Here is a 27,560-nt window from a genome sequence, read left to right on the forward strand (position 1 = left end):
TTCTCTTGTCTAATTATTGTGGCTAATGTTTCCAAAACTATATTGAACAGGAGTGGTGATAGTGGATGTCCTTGTCTTGTTCCTGATTTTAGTGTGAAGGATTTCAGTTTTTGACCATTTAGTATGATATTGGCTGTTGGTTTTACATAGATGGCTTCTATCAGATTGAGGTAAAGAGAATCTATTCCAATTTTTTGTAGGGTGTTTATCATAAATTCATCTTTGATTTTTTTGAATCCTTTTTCTGCATCTATTGAGATGATTATATGGTTTTTGTCCTTGCCTCTATTGATATAGAGTATTACATTGATTGATTTGTGTATCTTGAATCATCTGTGCACATCCCTGGGATGAATCCCACTTGGTCAGGGTGTATGATCTTCTGGATTCTCTTTGCCAGTATCTTATCAGGGATTTTTGCATCTGTGTTCATTAATGAGATTGGCCTACAGTTCTCTTTTTTGATTGGGTCTTTCTCTCCTTTAGTGATCAAGGTGATATTTGCTTCCAGGAATGAATTTGGGAGTATTGCTTCCCTTTCAATTTCATTGAAGAGTTTAAACAGTAGTGGCAGTAGTTCCACTCTAAATAAATGTCTTGTAGAATTCAGCAGTGAAGCCATCAAGTCCTAGGCTATTCTTAGCTGGCAAGTTTTTAATTACTTTTTCAATTTCATTGATCGATATTGGGTCATTTAGATTTTTTGGTCATCTTCATTCAACTTTGATAATTCATATGTATCTAAGAATCTGTCCATTTCTTCTATACTTTCTATCTTATTGGCATATAGGTTCTTGAAGTAGGTATTGATGATCCTCTGGATTTCTGCTGGGTCCGTCATAATTTCACCCTTTGCATTCCTAATTGCATGTATTTGGGCCTTTTTTTTTCCTTTTTCTGACAAGGTTGGCTAAAGGTTTGTCAATTTTGTTGATTCTTTCAAAGAACCAACTCTTTGCTTCATTGATTTTTTGTGTCATTCATTAGTCTCCACTGCAATAATTTGTGCTCTGATCTTTATAACTTCCTCCCTTGTATGAGGATTGGGTTTGTCCTCCTCTTCTTTTTCTAGAAGCTTGAGGTTCAGCATCAGGTTGTTTAATTGAGCTTGCTGTTTTCCAAATGTGAGTATTTACTGCTATGAATTTCTCTCATAGACTGCTTTCATTGTATCCCATAGATTCTGATATGTTGTATTGTCATTGTCATTTAATTGTAGGAACTCTCTGATTTCTTCTTTAATTTCTTTTTACACATTAGTAAGTCAGAAATGTGTTGTTCAATTTCCATGTGTTTATGAAATTCTTGTGGTTTCTTTTGCTATTGGTCTCCAATTCATTTGCACTATGGTCTGACAATATACCAGGGATAACTTCAATTCCTTTTCACTTACTTAAACATGTTCTATGAGCGAGTATGTGTTCAATTTTGTAGAACACCCCATATGCAGCTGAAAAGAATGTGTATTCTGATTTTGTGGGGTGGAACACTCTGTAAAGATCTGTTAGGTTCATTTGTTTTGGAGATTGATTGAGTTCTAATATTTCGTTGCTTATTTTTTGTTTAGTTGATCTATCTATTTGTGACAGTGGGCTATTGAGGTCCCCCACTACTATTGTATTAGTGCTTATTAGACTTTTCATGCTTGTTAGTATTTGTTTAATATAGTTGGGTGCACTAATGTTTGGTGCTTATATATTTATGATCATCATCTCTTCCTCTTGGATTGTTCGCTTTCAAGGATGTAGTGTCATTCTTTGTCTCACTTAATCAGTGTTGGTTTGAAATCCAGGTGATCTGCAAAAAGGATAGCTAATCCTGCTTTTGGGGGGGTTCCTGTCACATGGAGTATTGTTTTCCACACTTTAACTTTCAGTCTACGAATTTCTTTTTCAATTAAGTGCATTTCTTTTGTGCAGCATATTGTTGCATCTTGAATCTTGACATGTTCTGCCAGTCTTGTTTCTTTTGATTGGTGAATTGAGACCATTAACATCAATGGTTATATCTCATACTTTTTGACTTATTGTCATGACTTTTTCTTTTTGTTGGATTCTCCCCCTTTTTTTAAAATTTCTTGTTGTGCCTGATGGATTCATTCTGCTGAGCTTCCTGGGGTTGTATCCTCATTGTCTTTTCCTAGGATATTGTCTAAAATTATTTGTATCCAGGTGTGGTATTTATGAAAGGTGCCTTTTGTCATGAAAGTATCTTATTTCTGCAGCAATTTTGAAAGATAATTTTGCTGGGTACATCAATCTGGGTTGGAGGCTGTTTTCCTTTAGGGCTTGAAATATGTAGCATTTCAAGATCTCCTTGCCTTGAGGGTTTGCATTGAAAAGTCTGCTGTGATTCTGATGGGATTTCCTTTGTATATGATTTGTTTCTTTTCTCTAACTGCTTGTAGAATTTTGTTCTTCTGTTGGGTTACTAGAATCTTAACTGTTGTATGGCTATGTGTAGATTTTTTTTTTTTAATCACAGCTATTTGGAGTCCTATATGCCTCACTTATCTGTGTGTCAAATTCTTTGCCCCTGCTTGGGAAGTTTTCTGACATAACTTCTGTGAACAGTATTTTTATGTCATCTGCACTCTGTCCTGTTTCTTGATTGACTCAAATCAGTCTTGTGTTATTCTTCTTTACATTGTCTAGCAGCTGCTGAGTTGATTTCTCATGATCCCTTACTGTTTTAATGAAATTTTTCTTTTCCTGGTCATTATTTGCAATCTTATCTTCTATATCCGAAATTCTATCCTCACATTGGCTCATTGTGTTGTGTAGAAATTCAATGGAGTTGTTTTTTTTTTTTTTTTTTCTGGTCCAGGGGATTGAATTTGGGTCCTTCCCCTTGCAAAGCAGGTGGCAGAATCACTGAGCTAAATCCTCAGCCCTTTCAATGGGGTTTTTAATCTCCTAGAAATCTGTTTGCACCTGTTTTATGGATTCCATTTTTTTCCTGTTTTGGGATTCCAACATGTTCCTCAAGTCCTCTCTACTTTTTTTAATCTCTGTCAGCTCTAGATTTATTTATCATGTCTTATACTATGAGTGCAATATATGCTGTTATCTGAGAAATTATTTCTGATTTCATTTTTTCCAGATCCTCTTTTATTGCCAGTTCAGGGAGTGTAGGTCATTGAATATCAGACTGTTCCATCTCCTTTTCCTTTGGAGTTAGCTTAGGTGATTTGGAAGAGTGGTTTTCAGACTTGTTTACATGTCTTCTCATGTCAACAGCTATGGCCTGCTGTGCCTTTGTTGAGGGAACTTTTTGCTCACCTCATGGTCTTCAATTCTCAGCAAGCCACAGAGCAGCATTTTCTCAGGTCCTCACCAGTACAGTAATTCCTGGGTTCAGAGTGGTGGCCTTCTGGATCCCTGAACTGACATGTTGTCTCACTAGGCTTTTGGCTGGGGCCTGTGCACACTTGGGATGGTATCTAGGTGTGCCACTTGCTAGTGCCCCTATGTAGCTGTTGTCTGGGAGGGTCTTTGGCTGGGGGCTGTCCACCCCAGCTCCTGTTGTGCAAGTTTCTGGCTAGGGTTTTGCACACTTACTAATGGTATCGGGGCAAACCTCTGGCTGTTGCTTGTGAGCCTGTGCAGCTCTTTTCCAGGCAGGCCCTTGTCTTGGGCTGATGTGCCCAAGCCTCTGGGGTTGAAATGGAGCCCTGGCAGTGATCTGCTTGCAGCAGTGCCAATCTTGTCCACATCACTGCTCCCCCAGCTAAGGTGATCTGGTATGCCTTTACTGAAGATATTTTTTTCACTTTTCTAGTGGGCTTCAATTTTCATCAAGGAGCCTCAGAGAGGCCCTCTTTCTGTTGTTCACTTCTGCTCTATCTTCTGGAGCTCAGAACAATGTTCTTTATGACCCCTGCAACTCTGCAGTGTTGATCCAGGTAATGGCTCGGCACAGCCATGGGGGGGTAAGGGGGCTTGGTACTGGTGCCTGTATGGCTCACCTCCTCAATGCGGGGGGGGGGGGGCTCTGCTCCTCAGCAGTTGGGGCAGTGGTATGGTGGCCCAAAAGGTTCACCTCCTTGATGCTTGGGAGGGATTCTCTCAAATTTCTTTAAATATTTATTTGCTAAATTTCAGTATTATGTAAAAAAAAAAAGTATAACAAAACATGATCAAGTATGATTTATACTGGGAATGCAAAATTCATTGACAATTCTGTCATCAATAGAATTTACTTTATTAAAAGATAAATGCCTTTGTTTGTCTCAATAAACGGAGTAGAATAACTTGAAAACCCCAATACCTATTCATAAAAATAAAAATTTTGAAATAAAAAGAAACATTCTCAACAGGTAAGTGAATAAACATATCATTTTGTACTTCATAATGGAATAAATCTGCTTTTCCAACAACTCTGAGTGCACATAAAACCATTATATTGAGCTACAAAGACTGATGTAAAAAAATATACTCTGCATTATTCTATTTATATGAAATTTATAGGTGTGAAATGTCTACCAGCAATAAGAAAGGCGTTTACCTCTGAATGAGATAGACTAACTTAAAAGAGTTGTGAGGAAAAATCCTTGAAGTAAAAAAAATATTTTATACCTGCATTGAATTTTTTGAACTTAAATTTATCAAAGCTCATGTAGTACATTATTTGCATTTATTCATTTTGCCACAAATGAATTTATCTGAAAAGAACATAAACACATAACAGTTATCAAATATGAAAATAACATGTACTATCTGTATGAAATCCTTTGCTGTTTATCAGCATGTTGGGAAGTAACACAACAGATTAAATCATGAACTCTTCTTGTAGCATGAATAAATATTTACTATTTTATGTATTTATTTTATGTTCATATAAATGTGGATTCCTGAAAATTTAAAGGTGAAATGTGTCTGTTTTATAAGCATCAAATATAGCTTCTTTATCAGAGAAATATTTAAAAAGGAGGATAAATCTAATAAGAACAACTTGTTCCCATTTTCTCAAATACATAGTTCTACTGTAAATAGGTTTTCAGAGAAACACCTACTGTCTATCAAAGTTTGAGCCAAGAAAATCTCAAATGTTCTTTTTTATCCAACTAAAACTTTGAGATTGAAAAGTTTTCTTTCATCATCTTTTTCAATATACTTTTAATTTACTGAATTCCTCTGAATCTTCACCATAAGTCTCTATATTCTTGAAAGATTCCCTAGTGTTCAGTTTTCTCAAACCTTATTTTGCCTCCCTTAACTTCATAACTCAAATAAATCTCTGGATAAACCTTTTAACTACAGCTTCAATTAACCCTGTCCTATGGTATCATACAATAGAAGTATTTTAACCTTTAACTAAACTGTACTAGGAATGGTTCCACATTGAAATGCTGTGGTTCCTTGTGACTACTTCATTTATTTTGTTATTGTTATTTAGTTAAGGCAGAGTTAAGTTGTTTGTGTTTTATATCATCTAGATCTTAGTTTTGGTTTATGTTATGTGTTAACAGCAGGTAATTTTAATTAGTTCTATGTACTGTTAAATGAAATGAGTATCATAGAATATGAAGAAACATTAATATCTACCAATTTTACCAATTATAAATTTAAAAGTAACATGAAAACCTTCATCAATCCCAAATCTGGTTAGATTCAGAGATTGTTTAATTCTGTCCCCTGCTTCTTCCTAATAAATAAATGATTTAAGCCTCAACTGCCACAATATTTCTTCCACACAAAATCTTTCTTTGTGTTATTCTCTTCTGTACAACCACTAGTTTCCATATCTCCCAATAGCTTTCCATTGCGCAGAATATTTTCCTATACCCTCTAAGTCTTTAGTAAATATTACTTATTTTCTTTCTTTAGCATAATAAATTTCATACTAAGTTGTTCAGACAATAACTAGCAACTACTGATAAACATGTAGAAGGAGAACAGACTGTCAGTTTTATTTACTGGTATAAAAATCATCTGCTATTTATTCTTGGCCTTTTGGCTAAGATCAAGTGTAAAAATCATCTGCTAGTAATTAGCAAATGTTGATAACATATATGAAGACCTAACAAATCAGATTCCTTTAGAGTGTTATTTTTTGTTACTGTACAAGTGTCACACTGATAACTTGCTAAATAAGGAAAGGAAATTAATCCAGTTATTTGTGAAAAGCTGCTTGAAAAGTTTAAAAATACAACCTATAGGTGGCTGACTTTCTCTGGAAAACTTCAAACAAGCTCCAAATATGTAGGTTGTATAATCTATATGATTTATGGACCTTGTTTGTAAATTAATAAACTACCTAAATACTATGCTATATTATTTTATTCACAGTAGTCCATTAACAAATGTAATACTTTTAATTATAAGCATAGAATTGTCAGTTTAATTTTTCATTGGTAAAATATTTCAAGGTGTTTATGGATTTGATAATTTTAAAATATATGAAAATAGGTATTCTAAATGCTACTTAATCAATATTATGCAACTGACTATGGGAATTATGAACAGATATACAGGGTAGAGACAAAGATACAGAGACACAGTGTGGAAGTGTGTGTGCGTGTGTTTGTGTGTGTGTGTGTGTGTGTGTATGAAATGTGTGTGTTTTAACAGAGGAAATCAAACCAACAGTCTGCCTGTCCCATGCCATTTTCAGTCTCCAGTTCTTGCTCTGGTTATAGCTCTGTGGTAGACAGTGGGGTCAATCAAAATAGCCTCTTAAAAATAAGTGACTGCCTCAGGCCTGATTATGGAATCTTGTATCTTGCCATGTTTAAGCCAAATTGTTTTCAAATTGATCTGTACTTTGAAGTTGTTTGATAAACTTTTAAAAAATATGGATGTCCAACCCAGCTCCAGGGATGTACTAGAATTGTAATAGTGCTGCCTACTGGTGGATTCTATTATGTAAAGTAAAATTTATATTTCATTTCATAATGAATTGAGTGTATAAAGGAGACATTCATTGTGTTAAAGCTGGGTGGTCTGAATATCTAGGAATGCTGAGGATGTTGCAAAGGCTGACCCAAATTTGAGCTCTGTTTCATCAAGGACCATTAGGTCAAAGGAAAAGAAAATAGTCTCTGGGAAGCGTCGATTGTGAGCATATTACAAAAAAGATAAGAATCTAATAAACTGTTATTTTTGTACACCTATAGGCACAAAAATAAATAGTGTTTAAAAGCAATCTGTAAATTTTAAAATGTTTTAGTCTAGTCCTGTAAAATAAGACTGTTTTTTAAAATTTGTATCAACTATATGTGCAGCATGGTAACCAAGAATTGAGGATTCGAAGTGATGTGTTTTAAAAATCATATATTGGAGAAGGAAAGGGACTAGTTTTAGTGAGCTATAATAAATACTATGTGTTTATAATACATTTTAGTACTCAAAACACTTCTCCAATGTGGACTATCAAATCCGTTTTACAGATGTAGAAACAAAACATTTGTTCAATTAGGGAAATTACCTAATAAGGAATGTACAAAAACAAATTTATGACAAAATCACTTGATTTTAAGGAAAATGTTTTTTAAAGACCTTTTACTTCCTTTTTGTGTCTAAATTCACATAGGGCACTGAGAGAAACAGAAACACATTTAAATGGCCTACAGTTGTCAGTTGAGAATACATATTTCTCTTACACACCTCACATTTTTTAGCTTTACCAAGTAGAAGAGGGATATTTGTTATATTATTGTCTGTGAAATTTAATATTCACACTGGTCTAAGTTGAAAGAAGAGAAAATAAAGTCTACTCAAAAGTATCAGAGCACAATAGAGTGAAAGAGTGATATAGCAGAGGCAGAGAGAATTGTGATTAATATAATTTCATTGAAAGATTTCAAGTGATCAGATATTTTGGCAATTAAAATTGCAAGTTCCAAAGCAGCCCTAGTCCTCTTTTAGGAACACATTTTGAGCCATATCTTACAGAAGATCTTCATGTCCAGGAGAGACTACCTAAAAAAATTATATTAGGTGATAACTTTCAGTTCGAATTGTCCTGAAAGGTAAATAAGGAGGCAAGTGTGTGCCTAGGATTCTTCCTTTCTGTCTCTCCCTTGCTCTGTCTCTCTAATGCTGTCCCTCTCCACATATATTCATAATGATAGTGTCTTTTAAGTCTATTTTTGCATAAAATTTGCATGTATAAAATTAATAGAAGACTACAGCTTTTTAGGATTCACTATTCCGGGTAAAGAACTGTAGACTAATGGATATCTTTTTAGATGTGGTCTTTGTTAAGTAAATATCTCTATATGCATGAAAAATTAATGGAAAGAAATTTTATTAATATGCCAAGGTAGGTAAATATAATTGGTGTAACAGGATATTTACTATCTTCCTTATAGTTTTTCATATGGCTTATATTTTTCTCTATGGTTCAAAACCTTTCAAGCCCATTTTAAAATAAAATGTCCAGGGCCAGGGATGTTGCTCAAGCGCAGGGTCTTGAGTTTGATCCCCAATATCACACAAACAATGCTCAACTAAAAAAACAGTTACAAATAAGTTTGAAGATGAACAATCTCAAAAGTGTAGACACAAGAGTGAATTAAATAAATATTCTGGTAAAGAAATTTCATTGCCTTTTGAGTTTTATGAGTTTCGTCTTTTATAATGAATCTGCTGTTCCACTAAACTTTGTACTTTGTTTATCAAAGCATGGACCTACGTAGTCTGCACTTTCCAGAGATGGTTTCCTGGAACATTCTTCATCTAAATTCATTGTAACTTTCCTCTGTTTCTCACCATATATTGTTCTACAAGAGCAACTTTTTCCTCTTTTGGTGGAACTTGATACTTCTGAAATTGGAGGCACTATCTAGAACATTCTCATTATCTCTTTCCTTAAAAAGATTAATGATTCTAATTCTACACATATCTATGTAGATCTTACTCTTTCACTCATCACTTTTGTGTTTATCTCTTTCATCATTACCTATCTTTCTCTTTTTCTCTTTGTCTTTGTTTCTCATACACATACACACACACACACACACACACACACACACAGAAAATTATCTTCTGATATATGCTGGGAATTGAAAGAACCTTACAAATACCAAAATCATCAGTATCTCAAGTCCCTTAATTATGTAGTGTAATATTTGCATAGAACAAATGGACATCCTTTAAATCTCTGGAGATACCGATAATAATTAATAAAATCCAATCACTATGAAAATAATTGTTATACTGTATTGTACAGAAAATGATAAGGAAAATAAAGTATTTTTCATATAGACCATTTTCCAACTATTTTAGATACACAGATAAAGGACTTGCAGTTATGAGGAGGCTGAATACATTCATGTGTGTCTGTGTACATAAATTTTATTGGAATGTTACAGATTTTGAATATGTATTTTTAATTGTATATATTTAAGGTGTATATTATGCTTTTTGAGAGCTGTGTACTATGCAGAGTGAAGTGATTACTGTTTAGTGATTACACTAAACAATATTAGCCTATTCTTCTCATTCCTTATGTACTTCTGTGGGTAAGTGTATGTGCACATGAAACAAAAGCCTACTCACAAATTTTTGGTGTACATTGTTAACCATAGTCCTCATTGTGTACAATTGACCTTAAGAATTATTCATTTTTCATAACTGCAAGTTTGTACTGTTTGACTCATTCCTCCCAATTTATTTATCTTCCTTGTCCCTGGTAACAAGTATTTTACTTTCTGTTTTTAAGTATTTAACTTTTCTTTAGAGTCTACATATAAAGACTACCATGCATATTTTTCTTTATCTGATTTATTTCACTTTAGTATAATGTCTTCAACTTTCATGCATATTCTGCCAAATAAGAGTATCTTCTTTTAAAAAATGAATAATATGGGCCAGGGATTTAGCTCAGTGGTTTCACCACCTGCTGTGCAAGCACAAGGACCCAAGTTCGATCCTCGGTACCAAAAAAAAAAAAAGAATAATACTACATTACATACATTATTTATAATGTATATAATAATGTATAATACATATATAGAATACATTCAAATTTATTTATTCATTCATCTATTTATATCATCTATCAAATTTCTCACAAGTAAGATCTAATTGGAAAATAAATCCTACTATGACATTTCTGGATGCTCATAATATAAACCCCCACAATAAACCCCAGTTAAGGTTCCCAGCCAGATTGATGCATTTAGTTTGTTTCTTGCAACACACATCAGATATATTGAATAATAAAATAATAATATGAATTTATAATTAAATATAAATAAATAATATTATTGACAATACTTAAAACAAATGATAATATAAATTATAATTATTTGTAAATACCAAAGTGAGTGCATTTGGATGAGAGATATATGACTATATGAACAGATGAACTCAAGACTTAGTGACAAATGACCAGTTGGAGTACAGACACAATGCACAAATAATTTGTGCATTTGATAACAAATGGGTGTGGTTATGTCTAATATGAATCTTCATAATTCAATACATTGTGTGTTATAATAGATGTACTTAATGTCCTCCCATGAAATAAAAAAACATTTTCTGAATTTTGGTGCCTGCAATTTTTCCTCATTTTAGTGTGGACCATTCTTAACTGTTATCATTTTTGTTTCCATGCATGTCTCATAAGTCTTCAATTAATAATTGATTTAATGGAAAATTTGCAAAGCCCGGTCTGCAAGAGGTCGTGACTTTGGTGAAGAATTCATGGGGTAAAATGCCTGACAGCTGTGTTGCCAATGCCCTATAAGCAGGCTACATGGACAAGCAGTGCTCATTTAAAGAGAACTCTATTGCTGTATGTGAGAGATTGGGCAATGGTTCCAGCCGAAATGCTGCTGCAAGAAATACAGGCTGGAATTCAGGGTTTGGAGAGTTATAATGATGTTCTAGAAGATGAAATGACTGTATTTGAATAAGTGTAGATTTTGGTACATGAAGAAATGCAGATTTTATAGATTAATAAATAAATAAATCTAGATAGTAGTACATGAATAAATGGAGGTTGTTGTGCATGGAAAAAAATAAGACATTCGCTGAAAATAAGCAAAAATTAATATAAGACCTAGTCTTATTTTGGGGAAAATATGATAATTTGGCCTCTTATAATGGCTATTGTGAATAAGGCTGCAAGAAATATAAGAAGGAAGATATTTATGAGAAACAACTTGAAATTAATTGATGACATAAAATTAAAATCTGTGATGAGGTTTCTAGAAGTAAACAGAGGAGATTTGCTCCTTGGCTTTGGCAATGATGTTTTTAAATATTACTTTAAAACTCAGGGAGTAAAGTAAAAGTAAACAAATGGGTCTACATAAAAATAAAAACAAATTCAGTGTAGAAAAGGAAACAATAGAAAGGAAAAGAAGACTATGGGTAAGGAGAAGATACTTGTAAATAATATATCTGATAAGGGTTTAATATCTTACATATATAAAATTTTTCTATAATTCAAATAAAAAATAATGACTGTCAAATTGGGAAAAAGGACCAGAACAGACATTTTTCCAAAGTTATTATATATGTTTAGAGGGACAAAGAGAAGGAAATTTGCTATAGAAAAAGTTTCTAGAAGAAAGAACCACGTGTTTAAATTTATGTAAGAATTGTATGATCTGCTTTAGAGTTGTGAAAAATACACATGTACATGCACATTTAACACTTGTTGTGTCAAAAGACAAAATAAAAATTTATTTCAATTATATTATTTATATTCATTTGGGTGCTGTGAATCATATCTGGGGCCTCAAATATGTTAACCATGTATTGTAAAATAAGCTATAACCCTATTCTGCTTTATTTTAATTCTAGCATCTAGCAAGAGTTCTTTTCATAGAATAGAATAAGCACCTCTATAATCTGAGCAAAAGATATGGCTTTATGAAAGAAAAAGTGGTAAAGAATCAGAAGCCAAAATAAAAATTGGATTGATTATTTTAAAGTTACTCTCCTAGTAAGGCAGGAACAAGGGTACACGGTAATAAAAAAAAATTACCTGATGAATTAACATCAGGTTATTTCAGGTTGCTTTTTTGTTTAAGGATTAAAGCTGAAGGATTAAAGCTGCCAATTGAAAGTGGCCTGCATGGAAAATTTGTCTATTATCTCCCTAATTCAAATTTTTTCAGAAAGTCAGATAAACAGCTTAGTTTCAGCTTGGTGAAATGGAACTTTAGCATGAATGACTCCATTTTGATTTTTAGCCTGGTCTGTGTGGGAGCTTAGTCCAAAACAATGTTCTCCTGTAATTTTTATTTAACATCTGAATGAGTAGCTTAATAATTTATCAAAAATTGAATTGATTCTGTAGAGAATGAGAGAGAATTTTCACTAGGAAGGAAATACAAGATTGTTCTTGTCTTTGGTGGGGGAAAACCATAGATATACAGTGATTCTACTCTTATTTGTTTTATTTTCTTTTAATGAACATATAATAATGGTTCATATTTATAAGATGTAATGTGACATTTCAATGCATGAATACCAGTTGTAATGGTCTAAACTTTTCTAAGTCTTGGAATATAGATGTAAGGCTAAGAAAACTACACAGGAAAGTTAAAATTAGTAAACTAAAGTTAGTGTATACATAATGGATCATGGATTATAAGGTGGATTTGAAAAGAAATGTAATTATTGTAACTATTAAGAAGAAAATAACAAAATCAAGGGATGAAATTTCCCTTGGCCCAAAATGGAAATAAAATAGATTACCATTATCAATCAATTCTGTCTTCCAATAACCTCGATACTTTTGCTCTATGTGGCATTCTTTCATAACTGCCCACTAAAACTCAAACTCTGAATCAACATTACCAATATTGTCCATTTCTGTTCCTATGTTTTACTAAACTGCTAATATAAAACAACATATTAAGTATTTAATATAGTTGCTTTTATGAATTTTACTCGAACTGATACCACAAAACTACCATACAACCTTTTTGCTTCTGGTCTTTTCAAAGGTCTCTAGAGACATTCAAAACTTACAGCAACTTGTCATTCCAATTATTGCCTGAAAATTATCTTGAATTTTCTTTTTCTTTCTTTTTTTTTTTTGTGCCAGGGATCGAACTCGGGTCCTTCCACTTGTGAGGCAGGTGGCAGAACCACTGAGCTAAATCCCTGGCCCTCTTGAGTTTTATTTTAAAAGAATATACACATCAACAAATTATTTAAATTATTTTTGCAACATTTACAGAAAGATTGAATTCTGTTTTATTCTTCTTTTATGTTTTGTTAAAAGAAATAGGTATTTTTACTTCTTTTTCAGAAAACCCCACACATTTTCTAAATGATAACTTTTCATTTATTTCTGACACCAGGTTCTACTAAAAAGATTCATTTTCTCTACAATATTTTAATCTTCTCATTTTCTTCCATTTATTGCTTATGAACATGAGGCTTCTTATAATTTTCTCTCTGAAGCACTAAAATACTCAAAATGGTACCACACTGGTTTAATTTCCACTTTCTACAATTTTATCTTACTTATTTTGATGTGTTATGCTGCTTATGCTCTTCACTTACTGTTAGGGTTTGGGCCTAGATATCCCCCAAAGCCTTTTGTGTCATAGGTGGAGCTTTTCAGAAATGGTTGGATCTAGAGTATGTGATTCTAGATTAAGTGTGTGATGCTAGGATCAAGGGCGTGTGATTACTAAATTAATCCACTGACTGGTTTGGTATAGTTTTGCAAGTGGATAGTTGGAAGGCCGTTCAAGGGGTAGCCTCAATAGAAATGTAGGGGGCAGAAAGAAATGTGCTGTGATTGCTTGCTGCTTCTTCACTACCTTGCTGCCTACTGTTTCTCTTCTGCAATACCCCTCTACCATAACTCCCTGCCTTGGAGGTAGTCTGTTAAAGACTGAAAGCTCTATAAACTTTGACCCAAAATAAACCTTTCCTCCTTTAACATTAGTTGTTGGGTATTGTGTCTCAATCAGGCATAATAAGACAAAAACTTCATGTTCTTTCTTATTTGTGGAAGCAAGAACGTTGATTTCAAAGTAGAAGAAAATGGAATAGTAACTTCTCAACATCGGGAAGGGAAACAGAAAGAGGAACAGCAAAGAGTTAAAGTTACAAAAATAGTTATAGATAGGAGGAATATGGACTAGTGTTACATAGCACAATAGAATGCTTAAAGTTTAAAATAAACTTTTGTATAGTGTGTTTTAGGCAAAATAAAAGAGAAGAGTTTAAAAGTTGCAATCAAACAAAAAATATCAATACATAGACATGCCAGTTATCTTGATTTGATCGCCTAATATTGTATACAAAAATTTAAATATCACATTGTATCATATATATTATTATGTGTTCATTATACATAATTATTGTGTTAATTACTAAGGGAAAACATTCCAAATTCAGTTTTATTTATGTATATTTCAGAAAACTTTATACTGCATATATATGCCTTATTATTCTTCTCTAAGTTCATATTGTCTTAAGTCATGTAGCTTTATATTTGTTTTTAAAAGTCAAGCAAGGCTTTGAACAACTCATTTTCATTTCTTCTGGCATTTCTGAATTTTTGTTGTAGGCATTTTTCAGATAAAATAAATGATACTTTTAGTTATTTTGGTTGGGATTATTTTGAAGTGATGTATTTCAGAGAGAATAGGCCTTTGTAAATTTAAAAAGTTTTTATTTTTTTATTTTTTTGGTACCGGGGACTGAACTTAGGCCCTTGCACTTGTGAGGCAGGCAGCAGAATCACTGAGCTGAATCCCTGGCCCTAAAAAGTTTTTTACGTAAGATTATTTTGTATTGATAGTTATTATTCATTTTAGATTTGTTTTGATCTTGTTAATCTGTTTATTTTATTTACTTATTGGAAAAAAGTACATTTCTAATGTTAGCTATATTTATTTATAGACATTTTAATCAATTCTTTTTTCTAAAGGGAATATACATTTATTTCTTTTTCTATTAATAAATTATAATTTTAGTTTCTAAAGTAGCTTTTATAGTTTATAAAATAACGGACTACATTATATACTTAATGCTCAAAAACTTATCTATCCAATTTAAGTTCCAGTAAAATAAGTTATCTTCAGTGACCATTAATCTACATGTATTCCAAAGTTTAAAAATGTTCTTGCAATATCATATAAATTTTTTTTAATTATATTGAATATCTCAAGTAACATACTATCAATTCTCTTGAATGTTATATTCAGCTTTGATGCCAGGCTTATGACCTTTGCCCTTTCTCTTTCACACCCATCCTATTGTTCCCAGCAGCAGAAAGTGTTAACATCCTTGGTTGACTGCCTCTTTAGATCATTACATACAATGAAATCTAAAATGTGGCTGACTTAGAATAGATAAAGTTTTATTGTTCTTTCCGTTGTCATAAACAGAAGTTATATGTTAATTTAACAGATATTTATTAATATTCAAGTTAATGTCAATGTTAATAGATGGCTTTGAGCCCAAATTCTTAGAAAAATTAAAGAGAGTGAGACACAACCTTCTCAAATGTCTTGTCCAAGATCTCATTAAGCTCATTAGGTTTTACTTTTTAATTACTTTTTAAATGAATTTTATTGGTACATTTAAGATAAACAATATAATGACATTCATCACTGGAAATTTGCACCTTTACATAATCTCTCTTGGTTTATTTTTACCCCATTCCCCTCCCCTCCCTTCAACCCCTCCATCCATCCCTATTTACAAAGACTTTCTTTTCATTTTTTCATTTTCTCATATTAATCCCATTCCCTTCTTTCCTTTCCCCTACCCCTTCCACTTCCTCTTCCTCTTTGCCCCTTTTCTTCCTATTTGACGTTATCTATTGTACCTTTTAGTCCTTATTTACACTTTCAGTTTCTCACACTAGAGAAACTATTCAGTATTTACACATGTGTGTCTTATTTATTTCACTTAGGAATATTGCCCCAATGTGCATCCATTTAGCAATAAATCTCTAATTACTCATTTTTATGGCTGAGTAGTACTCCATTTCATATTTTTAAAAAAAACACATTTTCTTTATCCGGTCTCCAGTTGATGGGAAATTGGGCTGCTTCCAAGTTTTAGCTATTACAAATTGTGCTGTTATGAACATGGATGGACATATATCACTACGGTATGATTCTTTTAATTCTTTGGAGAAGATACCCAGCAGGGGAATAGCTGGGTCAAATGGGACTTCTAATCCTAGTTCTTTGAGGTATCTCCATTCTGATTTCTACAGTGGTTGCACCAGTGAACACACCCACCAGCAGTGGAGCAGGGCTCCTCTTTCCCCTCAACCTTGCCAGCATTTGTTATTCGTTGATTTCATAATAGCAGCCATTCTTTCTGGAGCGAGGTGGAATCTCAGCTTTGTTTACGTTTGCATCTCTTGAATGACCAGTGATGTTGAACATTTTTTCATATGTTTATTTGCTATTTCTACTTCTTTGAGAAATGTCTGTTCACTTCAGATGTCATTTCTGGATTGAGTCTTTAAATTTGGGCAGTCTGATATTTTTAAATTCTTTATGGACTCTAGATAGTAGAATTTTGTCGAGGAACAGTGGATGAAAATTTTTTCCCACATTGTGTATTGTCTCTGCACACTATTTGTGGTTTCTCTTGCTGTACAGAAACTTTTTAATAAGAAGAGATCCCACTTGTTGATTGTTTGTGCTAGTTCACAGGCAGCTGAGGTTTTATTCATAAAATCTTTTCCTACACCAATGTCTTCAAGAGTTCTACCTAACCTCTGTTCCAGCTGCTTCACCATTTCTGTTTTAATATTTAGATGTTTAATACATTTCAATTTTCATTTAGTGCATGGTGAGAGACATAGGTTTAGTTTTAATCTTTGGCAAGATGAAGCCCAAATTTTCCAGCACCATTTATTAAAGAGGTTATCTTTCCTCCAGTGCAGGTGTTTGGCTCCTCTGTCAAAGATGAGGTGATGAATATGTCTGGAGTTGTTTCTGCATCTTCTCATCTGTTCCACTGGTCCTCAGGTCTGTTCCTTTGACAGTACCATGCTGTTTTTATTAAAATACCTTTGTAGTATAGTTTCAAGTTCCAGGATTGTGATATCCCCTGCCATGTGTCTGTTGCCTAGAATTGCTTTTGCTATTCTAGGTCTCTTCCTGTAAGAAATGAATTTTTAGATAGTTTTCTCAAGGTCCATGAATTATGCTGCTGAAATTTCAATGGGGATTGCACTGAATAAATCTATATAGCGGTTTTGGAAGTATGGCCATTTTCACTATGTTGATACTTCCTACCCAGGAGGAGCAAGGGATGTAATTAGAAAATTCCATTTTCTAATTACATCTTCAATATCTCTTTTCAGAGTGGTATAGCTTTCAGAGAAGAAGTCTTTGATTTCTTTCATTACGTTTATTCCTAGGTATTTCACTTTTTGGATGCTATTGTGAAAGGAATTGTTTGCCCTATTTCTCTCTTGGTGAGTCTGTTGTTTTTATGGAGGAGAGCTATTAATTTTTGTGCACTGACCTTGTATCAGGCTATTTTACTGAATTTGGGTATTAAGTCTAGAAGACTTTTGGTGGAGTTCTTGGAGTCTTCTATATACAGTATCATGTCATCTGCAAATAATGACAATTTGACTTCTGCATTTCCTATCTTTATTCCTTTTATTTCTTTCTCTTGTCTAATTGCTGTGGCTAATGTTTCCAAAACTATATTGAACAGGAGTGGTGATAGTGGACATCCTTGTCCTGTTCCTGATTTTAATGTGAAGGATTTCAGTTTTTGACCATTTAGCATGATATTGGATGTTGGTTTTTCATAGATGGCTTTTTTCAGATTGAGGTACAGACTGTCCATTCTGATTTTTGTAGGTTTTTTTTTTTATCATAAATGTGTTTTGGGTTTTTTTGAATCCTTTTTCTGCATCTATTGAGTTGATCATGTTTTTTGTCTTTGGCTCCATTAATATAGTATATCACTTTTATTGATTTGTGTATGTTGAACCATCCCTGCATCCCTGGGATGAATCCCACTTGGTCAGAGTGTATGATCTTCTTGATAATCTTCTGGATTCTATTTGGCAGTACCTTATTAATTATTTTTGCATCTATGTTCATTAGTGAGATTGGCCAATAATTTGCTTTTTCGGTTCAGTCTTTTTCTGCTTTGGGGATCAAGGAGATGCTTGGTTCCAGGAATGAATTTGGGAGTGTTGCTTCCTTTTCAATTTCATTGAAGAGTTTAAACAGTAGTGGCAGTAGTTCCTCTCTAAATGTCTTGGAGAATTCAGCACTGAAGCCATCAGGACCTGGGATTTTCTTAGTTGGTAAGATTTTAATTACATTTTTGATTTCATTGATTGATATTGGTTCATTTAGAATGTTTAGGTCATCTCCATTCAACTTTTGTAACTCATACATATCTAGAAATCTGTCCAGTTCTTCTGTATTTTCCATCTTATTGGCGTATAGGTTCTTGAAGTACATATTCTTGATCTTTGGCTGGGTCCATTCTAATTTCACACTTTTCATTCCTAATTGCATGGATATGTGCCTTTTTCCTCTTTCTGATAAGGTTGGCTAAGAGCTTGTCAACTTTGTTTATTCTTTTAAATAGCAAACTCTTGGCTTCATTGATTTTTGTATTGTTCTCTTAGTCTCCATTGAATTGATTTCTGCCCTGATCTTCATAATTTCCTCCTTTGTATGGACTTTGGGTTTGTCCCACTCTTCTTTTTCTAGAAGCTAAAAGTTCAGCATCAGGTTGTTTAATTGGGCTCTCCCTCTGTTTTCCTAATATGAGTACTCATTGCTATGAATAGCCCTTGTAAGGCTGGTTTCATTCTGTCCAATAGATTCCGACATGTTGTATTGTCATTGTCATTTAATTGTAGGAATTTTCTGATTTCTTCTTTGATTTCCTCTGTGACGCATTGGTTATTCAGAAGTGAGTTGTTCAAATTCCATGTGTTTATGAAATTCTTCAGGTTTCTTTTGCTTTTGATCTCCAATTTCATCACACTGTGGTCTGACAATATACCAGGGATAACTTCAATTCCTTTGCACTTACTTAAACATATTCTATTAGTGAGTGTGTGGTCTATTTTGCAGAATGACCCATGTGCAGGTAAAAAGAATGTGTATTCTGATTTTGTAGGGTGAAACACTCTGTAAACATCTGTTAGGTTCATTTGTTTTAGAGATTGATTGAGTTCTAGTATTTTGTTGCTTATTTTTGGGCTAGTTGATCTATCTGTTTGTGACAGTGGGATATTGAGGTCCCTCACTACTATTGTATTAGTGCTTATTTGATTTTTCATGTCCGTTAGCATTTATTTTATATAGTTGAGCGCACTAGTGTTTGTTGCATATGTATTTATCATTATCATCTTTTCCTCTTGAGTTGTTCCCTTTAAACTATGTAGTGTCATTCTTTGTCTCTCTTAATAAGTGTTAGTTTGAAATCCATTGGATCTGCAAAGAAGATAGCTACCCTGCTTTCTTTCAGGTTCCCATCACATGGAGTATTGTTCTCCACCCTTTAACTTTCAGTCTGAGTTTCATTTTGAATTAAGTGTATTTTTTGTATGCAGCATATTGTTGGATCTTGCTTCTTGATGCATTCTGCCATGATATTTCTTTTGACTGGTGAATTGAGACCATTAACATTGATGGTTATAACTGATACATATTGACTTTTTAATGTCATGACTTTTTCTTTTTGTTGGATTCTACCCCTTTTGGTTTAATATCTTGTCATCTCAGATGGATTCATTCTGCTGAGCTTCCTGGGGTTGTGATACCCATTGGCTTTTCCTAGGATATTGTCTAATAAGTTTTGAAGTGCTGGTTTGGTATTCATAAAGTTCACAAGGTGCTCTTTGTCATGAAAGTATCTTATTTCTCCATCAATTTTGAACTATAATTTTTCAGGGTACATCAATCTGGGTTGGAGGCTATTTTCCTTTAGGGGTGGAGTACATCACTCCAAGCTTTTCTTGCCTTGAGAGTTTGCGTTGAGAAGTCTGCTCTTATTTTGCTGGGCTTTCCTTTGCATGTGATTTGTTTCTTTTCACCAACTGCTTGTGGAACTTTGTTCTTCTGTTAGGTTTCTGGAAACTTAACAATTATATGCTTATGTGTATTTTTGTGTGCGTGTGTAGATGTTTTTAGAAGGCTAGTTGGAGTCCTATATGCCTCAATTATCAGTATGTCCAGTTCTTTTCCCCTGCTTGGGAAGTTTTCTGACATAACTTCTGTGAAAAGTATTTTTATGTCATCTGCATTCTCTCCTATTTCTTCATTGACTCCAATCAGTCTCGTGTTATTCTTCTTTGCATTGTCTAGCAGCTGCTGAATTGATTTCTCATGGTCCCTTATTATTTTAAAGAAATTTTCCTTTTCCTGGTCACTAATTGCAATCTTATCTTCTATATCTGAAATTCTATCCTCATATTGGCTCATTCTGCTTTGTAGACATTCAATGGAGTTTTTAATCTACTAGAAATCTATTCTCATCTGTTTTATGGATTCCATTTTTTTCCTATGTTGGAATTCCATCATGTTCCTCATCTCCTCTCTAGATTTATTAATCATGTCTTGTACTATGAGTACAATCTCTGCTATTATCTGAGAAATAATTTCTGATTTCATTTTTTCCAGATCCTCTCTTCTAGTCAGTTCAGGGAGTCCACATGTTTCATTATCAGAGTGTTCCATTCCATTTCCCTTAGGGTTTGATGTAGGTGATCTGGAAGTTTGGTTTTGAAACTTGTTTATGTGTCTTCTCATTTTGATGGGGGTGGGGTGCTGTGGACTCTTGTACAGCTCACCTCCTCTGTGCTCATCTGGTGGTATGGTGACCTGGAAGCCCCTTCCTCTGCACTGGGATTGGTGGAATGACTGTAAGTGGTTTTATTATAGGGATGGCTGTGTTTTATTATAGGTATGGTTTTATTATAGGGACCACTGTAAGTGGTTTTATTATAGGGATGGTCCTGCATTGGAAGATATACCCCCAAAAGTTATCACTTTAACAGAAGAAAGAATAAAGCCATATGATCCTGTCACTTGTTGCAGAAATAGTATTGGGCTAAATTCTACAGCTGTTCATGGTAAAAGCTATCAGGAGACTAGAAGTAGAACAGAACCTTTTCAACAGATCAAAGACATGTACTCCATACTTCCAGCAAAAACACCTTATATGAATGAAGAGATACAATGCTTTCTCCCTAAGGTGGTGAACAAGAGCAGATATGCCTACTCTTCATCTGTCCATTAACCTTTGAAACATAGGCCCAAACCAAAATAGTCTAGCAATAAAAAGAAACAAATAGCATAGGATTGGCAATGTAGAAGTAAAATCTTTATATGTGGATGAAATTATCATCTACAGAGAAAATACCAGCAAATCTCTAGGAGCCCCTACAACTTGTATTTTAATTTAGCAGTATTAGAATGCACAAGGTCTATATAAAAATTCAGATCTATGTATACTTGCTATAAATGAAAAATTGGATATTGAAATTTAAAAGTTATTTAGAAGTGGAAAGGACCTGAAAAAGTAAAAAGAAAAAAAAGCAGTGTTGAAAGTCATTTATTACCTAATTTTAAGACTTCTTCTAAAGCTACAATAATCAAGCCAGTGTTACCATAAGGAAAGACATATAGATGAATGGAATAAAACAGAGAATCTAGAAATAGAACCACACATATATAGTCCACTGATTTTGGAAAGATTATTTAACATTAACATTTTATAGAACATAAACTCAACTCAAAAGCAGAGGAAAAGATAATGTTTTCAACAAATGTTACTAGAACACATGGAATCCATATGTAAGTAACTAACTTCAACCTTTTATTTCCATACATAAAAATAACTTGAAAGGATCTATGAGTTTAAATATAAAAGATTAAAACTGTAAAACTTTAAGAAGAAATTATAAGGGAAAATGGTCATGACTTTAGGGTTGGCAAGAATTTCCTAGGATACAAACAACTATGATGTATAAAAGAAAAAAATTGATAAATGAGATTCCATTAAATTTAGAACTTTAAATGACATCTTTAAGAAAATGAAAAGTAGTGTTTAACCAGAACATATTTATAATACATATAACTTATGACCAGAATATATAAAGAACTCTTACAGCTCATTAATAGACAACCCACTTAAAAAGCAGACACAGGAAGATGATAAATAGCCAGTACAAAACAAGGAAAGGTGTGCAACACTAGAATCAGAAAAATACTAATCAGTACAATAACAAGATCATATTATACACTCATTGGGGAGATTAAATTAAAGGTTTTAAAAGAACAAATGTCAGCTTAGGTGTGAACCAGTTAGGACTTTCTAATACTGCTAATGTGAATGTAAAATGTTAAACCACTTTGGAGAAGTATATAGAAATTTCTTGTATTACTGTTAAGAATCAACAGTCCTGTTCTTAAGTTTTTACTTATGAGAAATGAAAACACATGTTCAAAATAGATTTGTACATACAGGTTGACTGTCCCTTATCTGAAATTCTTGGGACCAGTAGTGCTTCAGATTTTGTTTTGAAATCCACTTGATCTACAAAGAGGGCAGCTACTCCTTTTTGGGGGGTTCCTGTCACATGGAGTATTGTTTTCCACTCTTTAACTTTCAGTCTATGAGTTTCTTTTTGTATTAAGTGTCTTTCTTGTATGCAGCATATTGTTGGTTCTTGCTTTTTGACCTATTCTTCCAGTCAATTTTTTTTGATTGCTGAATTGAGATCATTAACATTGATAGTTATAACTGATACATATTGACTTATCAGTGTCATGACTTTTTGTTGGATTCTCCCCCTTTTCATTTAATTGCTTGTCATGCCTGATAAATTCATTCTTCTGGGGTTCCTGGGCCTGTGATCCTCATTGTCTTTCCCTAGGATATTGTCTAAAACTTTTGGAATGCTGGTATGGTATTCATGAAGTTCCTAAGGTGCTCTTTGTCAGGAAAGTATTTTATTTCTCTACCAATTTTGAAAGATAGTTTTGCAGGTACATCAATCTGGGTTGGAGGCTGTTTTCCTTTAGGGTTTGGAATGCATCATTCCAAGCTCTTCTTGGCTTGAGGGACTGAGAAGTCTGCTGTTATTCTGCTGGGCTTTCCTTTGTATGTGATTTGTTTCTTTTCCCTAACTGCTTGTACAATTTTGTTCTTCTGTTGGGTTTCTGGAATTTTAACTATTATATGCCTATGTGTAGATTTTTTTTTTTTTGATCAAGGCTATTTGGAGTCCCATATGCCTCACTTATCTGTATGTCAAGTTCTTTTCCCCTGCTTGGGAAGTTTTCTTCCATCACTTCTGTGAACAGTTTTTTTATGCCATCTGCACTCTCTCCTGTTTCTTCATTGACTCCAATCAGTCTCATGTTATTCTTCTTTGCATCATCTAGCAGCTGCTGGATTCATTTCTCATGGTCCTTTACTATTTTAAAGAAGTTTTTCTTTTCCTGGTCACTAATTGCAGTCTTATCTTCTATATCTGAAATTCTGTCCTCACAGTGGCTCATTCTGCTAAGTAAACTTTCAATGGAGTTTTCAATCTCCTGGAAATCTGTTTGCACCTGTTTTATGGATTCCATTTGTTTCCTATATTGGATTCTAACATGCTCCTCAACTTCTCCATTTTTTTATCTGTGACTCCTCTAGATTTATTAATCATGTCTTGCACTATGGGCACAAACTCTGCTGTTATCCAAGTAATTATTTCTGATTTCATTTTTTCTAGATCTCCTTTTGTTGCCAATTCAGGTGGTTGAATATCAGATTTTTGCATCTCCTTTTCATTTGGAGTTGCCTTAGTTGATCTGGAAGTGTGCTTTTGAGGATTGTTTATACATCTCCTTTCAACAGATGCAGCCTTCTGTTCCTTTATTAAGGCAACTTTTTGCTCACTCAGTGGTCTTCAATTCTCAGCAAGCCACAGAGCTGCTTTCTCTCCACTGCTTACCAGTACATTAATTCCTGGATTCAGAAAGGTGGCCTTCTAGATCCCTGAGTTGACCTGTTGTCTTGCTAGGCTTCTGGATGGGGCCTGTGCACACTTGGGATGGTATCTAAGTATGCCACTGGCTAGGGCCCCTATTTACCTGTTGTCTGGGAGGGCCTCTGGCTGGGGGCTTTGCAACCCTGTTCCAGTTTTATGAGAAATCTTCTGTCTAGGGTGTTGCACACCTACTGATGGTATTGGGGCAAACCTCTGGCTGTTTGTTGTGTGCCTGTGCAGCTCTTTTCCAGGCAGGGCCTTGGCTTGGGCCCATGTACCTCACCCCCTGGCATTGGGGTAGAGCCCTGGCTGGGGTCTTCTTGCAGCCATGCTGCTCTGTTCCACACCCAGACTCCCCCAACTAAGGTGGTCTGGTGTGCCTTATTGCACAAATTTTCTTCAATTTTCTGGTGTGCTTTAATTTTCCTCCAGGGGCTTCAGAGAGGCACTCTTTCTGTTGTTCTCTTCTACTCTATCTTCTCAATCTTAAAACCATGTCTTTTATGACATGTCCCTTCAACTCTGCAATGTGGATCCAGGTAATGACTTGGCACAGCTTGGGGATATATGTGTGTGTGTGCTGGTGCCTGTGTGGCTCACCTCCTTGGCCCTCTGGAGTGGTGGTACGGTGGCCTCAGTGGCTCACCTCCTCAGCACTGTGGGGCAGTGGTACAGCCTCACATTGATTCATTCTGCTGTGTAAACTTTCAATGGAGTCTTTTGGGTTTTTTAATTTTTTTGAGGTACTGGGGATCAAACTCGGGTCCTTGCACTTGCGCAGCAGGTGTCGAAACCACTGAGCTAAATCCCTAGCCCCTCAGTGGAGTTTTTAATCTCCTGGAAATCTGTTTGCATCTCTTTTATGTATTCCATTTGTTTCCTATGTTGGGACTCCATCATGTTCCTCAGCTCCATTTTTTTTATTTGTGTCCTCTCTAGATTTATTAATCATGTCTTGCAATATGGGCACAATCTTTACTGTTATTTGAGAAATTATTTCTGATTTCATTTTTTCCAGATCCTCTGTCATTGCAAGTTCAGGGAGTACAGGTATTTGAGTATTAGATTGATCCATCTCATTTCCCTTTGGGGTTGCTTAAGTGATCTGGAAGTCTGTTTTTGAGATTTGTTTAAATGTCTTCTCATTTCAACCAGTGGGTGTGTGTGCTGCTGGCACCTGCGTGGCTCACCTCCCCAGCAGTAGGGGCAGTGTTATGGTGTCCCAGAAAGTTCCACCCTCATGCTGGGGGTGGCTCAAACTCATTAGGTTTTATGAAGAGTTTATAATCTCAGAAAATGTTTTATTTTGATATACTATTATACCATCTTATTTAATAAAATTTTGATTAACTTTGAGTGTTCAAAAATACATAATTTTTAGAGACTCTTGAAAGATTTTTGTTTAGAAAGACTGGTACAAGTAACAGTTTTTAGAGTCTTTAAAAAGAGTAAGTCTGTTATAATAAAGAGTAAATAAGTTATAAGTTTTACATGAACACTGATAAACCAAATGCCTCTACATTGTTATAGAATATTGCCAGATTGATTCCAAGTGATATTCAGGTCCTATCCCAGATGATAGAAGTTAGAATTAATATTGACAAGGTACATGAATCATTCTAATATTCCTTTCTAAGATTGGAACAAATTATTTATTTCTAATATTTTCATCATCTTAATTAAATCCACTGGAGAGTATTTTACCAAAAATGTCCTTCTGTGAGTTTAATTCTCATTATCCTGCAGGCATATCTTAGTAATAACAAAACAATGTTTTTGTCTTATTTCCAGTGATATCTTGCAATTTTCTAATTAGTTTTGACGTTTTACAGAAAAATAGTAGAAAATTTATAAAAAATAAACATTTGTTGCTCTTATTTATAAAAAATCTTTATTATATCACTTTCAAAGCCTCAGAGATGTATAAAGCCTAGAATTTTGCCATATTGAAATTATTCTCATTGTTTTAAGCATACCAAACACTGTTGATATAAAGAAGAATATTTATATATGCAAGTCACTTTAATTCAAAGATATATTTCTATATATTTTCTAAAGTTTTGGCCATAGTTAATTGAATTCTGTTTCTTAGGTGAATTTCTCAATACATTGCCTTGAAGTTTTTAATGTTCTATTCTTAAAACATGAAGAAAAAATTTTGAATACTATTTAACCTTGTATATTTGAACTATTAATAGGTTATTAAATATTTAATTTTATTTATTTTTATTTTTATTTTTTATTGGAACATTTTAGTTATACATATGGTAACATTCATTACAGGGAATTTGTGCCTGTATATGATATATCTTGCTTCTTCTTATTATATCAGTCTCCTCCCCTCCCTTTAAACCCTCTTCCCCTCCTTATTTATAAAGGCTTGGTTTCTACTTTTTTCTTCTGTTCCTTTTTTTTGTCCTTTCCGTCCTTTCACCCTCCCCCCTCCCATTTTCTCCTTCTCATTTGAACATTTTCTTCTGAATTCCCAATATCTATTACACATTTTGGTGTAAAGATTTTAGGCATTAATTTTAGAATCTGAAATTTTATGAAACCCACATGAAATTGACTTAATGCTTTTGTCTACAAAACATATTTTCACTTTTGGATTCTCAAACCAGAACAACAATGCAGTATTTAACTACATGTGTCCAATTTATTTCACTTAAGAGTAGTCTCAAGGTTCATCCATGTAGGTAAAAATATCTCAAATGTATCCTTTTTTATGGAAGAGTAGTACTCCACTGTATTAAAAATCATGTTTTAAAATTAATGTTATTTTTTCAATTTAAATATAAATAACAATCATATTCATCAAAGGGAGTTTGCACATGTACATGATATATATTGATTCCTCTTTTGCTATCATTTCCTTCCCTCCCTTTAATCTCCTTCCCCACTTATTTCCAAAAGCTTTGTTTCCATTTTTCTTCTTTTCACATTTTTTCCCCTTTTCTCTTCCTTTTTTCCCCCAACCTCTTTCACAGATTCCTTTTCCTTTTGAACAGTTTCTTCCTTTCTCATATGATCTATTATAGTTTTTGGTCCTCGTTTGCTATTTTAATTTCTCACATGATATCTCATTTTATTTGCACATGTGTCTGTTTTATTTCACTTAAGGGTATAGTCTCAAGTTGTATCCATTTAGCTATAAATGTCTCAAGTTTTTCTTTATAGCTAAGAAGTACTTCATTGTATTAAAAAACCACATCTTTTTGTCCAATAAAAACACATCTTTATCCATATCAAGTCATCATAGCCTTTTCAAGATTCAGTAAGATTCATAAAATATGAAATAAATAACATGCTACATTGGCCACAGAATTTAAAAATACAGAGGAAATTTGTTGAATTTATTTATTGGTACTGAAGTATGAAAACAAACTTGTTCTATGTGCTAGGCTCACAATAAGCTTCTACGAAAGTGCATCAGTGTCTAGATATATAGCAGGTAGATTTACATGGTGGCATAAAAGGCAATGTTCTTGAATCTGATTCTGTGTAAACATAGATTTTATTATAACTGTGCCATGCCTCAATTTATTCATCTTTATAATAGAGATAATATTTAGAATTATTTTTTCTCATTAAGTTTATTGGTACATTTTAGGTATAAAATACAGTTACATTCATCATTG

This window comes from Heterocephalus glaber, unplaced genomic scaffold, assembly GCF_053883595.1.
Source record: "Heterocephalus glaber isolate CG9 unplaced genomic scaffold, H.glaber_assembly_v1.0 deba00001600, whole genome shotgun sequence".
In the NCBI taxonomy this organism is placed as follows: Eukaryota; Metazoa; Chordata; class Mammalia; order Rodentia; family Bathyergidae; genus Heterocephalus; species Heterocephalus glaber.